The following is a 3041-nucleotide window of genomic DNA, read 5'->3' on the forward strand; positions in this document are numbered from 1 at the left end:
GGGGAGCGTTTCAAACTATCAATGTATACAAACTGATCAATGCACAGTTGAGAGGGTTATGATCCATTGTTATTAATCCCTTGCTAATTCTAGTTCTTTGACCTACACTCTACAAATTAATTGTCTTTGGGTTTACGTAGAGAAACAGAACCCTACACATGTGATTACTGAAACTGGGAGAGAAAATAGAGAAAAAAAGTGAATATGTGATTTGATGCTCAAATGCATTAATCTAATCTTGGTTTGACCGTCTTTAATTAAGATTCCTTTATTTTTTTTCTTTCACTTCTTCAAAATTTGATTTGAATTGATTTTTTTGAGATCAACTTTTTTAAATCCAATCACACTACTCATCTAAATACTAATGGAAAATAAATATCATGAAGTACACCTGATTATAATGCCACGTGGTGAATATGTACCTCTTATACATCATATTGAAAGAAAAAAAAATTAAAAATTCATATATGGTGCCACTGAATGGGAAAAAACTTTCAATATTCGAAAAAATTAAAAACAATTATCAATATTTGGAATTTCAAAAATAATAAACTTAATCTATCTAATGAGTCTAGCCATCAATGTTTACGCCATTAATTATCTATTATATTATTAAAGTCATCATTATTTAATATATTTATGTCCATCGTGAATTTGATTTGGTGGGCAACAAAATTTAGGATTGATAAAGAGATACCAAACGCACACTCCACGCACACATACCCAAAAGAAGGAGACAAATAGTTGAAGCCAAAGAAGAACCAAATAGATTATGTAATGATTTGATGGTTATATTTAGTTTTTAGGCTTAAGGTCGAAGACTCGAAGCAAAGGAGTTCAAGGAGGAGAGCAAGTTGAGGCAATGTTGGTGGTGTGACAATGGCTTGACTGCTTTCACCACTGAATCTTTCATGACAAAGTAGCAGTTTTACACTTGTCATGAAAGATTAAATTATTAATAATATTAATGAAATGATGTAAGAAAGAAAATTTCAAATTGATTGACGAAATGCCGTGATATTATTGGTCAATAGAATATTTGCACATCATATGATTAGAAAGAAAGAAAAAAAATCTGAGAAAATCTCAATAGAATACCATCAAAATAAAGGAAATATTAGTATAATTTATAAGCTCTGATACTGAAATATTAGTATAATTTTTATCAGATGCTGAAATATCATTTATAAGCTCTGATAGGCCAAGCATTGAACGGCTGTCCCCTACAGTCTATGATTTGACTGATTCAGGCCGAACATCTCGGCTTTCAACCAGCTCAGATCAAAGTTTTCAATCAATCCATTTAGATGCCAAGTTCAGTGACCTCAGTTTTCTGCATGATATCTCATCATTTTCACAGGAGAGTGGTAGAACGTCATGTTCCTGGTCATCCCAAAATTTGGTAAAGACATTCTCTTCTTAAAAACAGCATTTCTTTGTGGAAACCATCTGACAAGTCATACCTAAATGGTTCCTTTAGTCGTACCTCTCTAGGAAATTTCCTAGTAGTTATGAAAAATGGAAGCAAGTACCAGAATTCTGACTTCACATGAGTCTTAAACCTCCATATGCCAACCCAAGCTGATTTCACTGTAATTTATTCTTTAGACAGCTTGAACAAAATTATCCCTTAAACCTTTCTGTTTTCTCAAGTATTTTTTTCCCAGGATAAGCACATTTTTTTGCTTGATGCCTATCCAAGGTATCCATTAGATTGAGCACAAAGACATAATACAATGGCTACTTGTAAGATAGCAGAAGACGAACCATTTTCAGTGCATTCATTTCTTCTAAATTACAAACATTCAATTTTATTTCATATGATGCATTGCAATATCTTTTGAAGTCCAACAAGGTTAAAAGAATTCAATAGCCTGCACCACATAATAGTATTTGCTCAATTTTTAAATATCAAAATTTCTCATTAAGATGGTACCATACATCCGTCATCCAGATAATTTCCACTTACGGGTATTTAAAATGTGCAGGATGATGTGGAAGCGGAGATGAGGAGGCTGAAGCTGGAGCTGAAGCAAACAATGGACATGTACAGTACAGCATGCAAAGAAGCACTTACTGCAAAGCAAAAGGTATTTAAAAGACACATCTAATTGTGCCTTCTCAAAATTAAAAGACAGTTTCTAAAGTTACATTACCATAGGCATCGGAGCTGCATCGTTGGAAACTTACAGAAGAGCACAAGTTTGAAGAGGCAAAACAGTCCGAGGAAGTTGCACTGGCAATAGCAGAGAAAGAGAGAGCTAGGTCCAAGGTAGCCATGGAAACCGCTGAAGCAGCAAAGAGGATAGCAGAGTGGAATCACAAAAAAGAGCAAATGCAGAAATGAGAGCCTCAAAGAAGCAGCGCAAGCTAGGGAGGTTTTGGAAAATCTAGCCCGAAGTGATCTCAAATACAGGAGATACACTATTGAGGAGATTGAGAAGGCAACAAATTTCTTTGCTGAATCTCAGAAGATTGGGGAAGGAGGTTATGGCCCTGTCTATAGGTGTTACCTTGATCATACACCGGTCGCAGTCAAGGTTTTACGTCCAGATGCTGCTCACGGGAGATCACAATTTCAGCAAGAGGTGCGTAACCAAATATGTAGACTGCTTAACATACATGAATAAATCATATTTCATGCACTTGATTGTATTAGACAACTACGCATGCAAAAAACAAAGAAATAATAAGATAGCATACATTTAAAAATGAAAAAGCAAGTGGATCCCAACATGGTTTTCCAATTTCAAGTAGCCACCCTATGAGGAATACATAAGTTTTTGTTGAGTAGTACTCCTTTCAATTTCAAGGAGCCTTGCACATAGGCTTGACAGGATGGTTACAAACAAAAAGTTATGTGCCAAATCCTATAAGAGTCCTCTCAAGAGCTTGTAAAACAAATATTTGGTTAAACATTTCATTTTCTTAAAGCACTTCCTCCCGAACATGACACATGCACATTACCAATAAAAGAATGAGTTGCTTCTTACATTTCCTTGATAACTCTAATGCAGATATAGACATACTTAGCTGTATAA

The 3041-nt window shown here is 34.8% G+C and overlaps 1 pseudogene; it reads left to right on the forward strand.

Moving 5' to 3' along the window:
• Nucleotides 1–1162: 1162 nt before the first annotated feature.
• LOC136065810 (U-box domain-containing protein 34-like) overlaps nucleotides 1163–3041 on the forward strand; it is a 3553-nt pseudogene continuing 1674 nt past the window's right edge.

The sequence above is a fragment of the Quercus suber genome, unplaced genomic scaffold (genome assembly GCF_002906115.3).
Source record: "Quercus suber isolate HL8 unplaced genomic scaffold, Cork oak 2.0 scaffold_1180, whole genome shotgun sequence".
NCBI lineage: Eukaryota > Viridiplantae > Streptophyta > Magnoliopsida > Fagales > Fagaceae > Quercus > Quercus suber.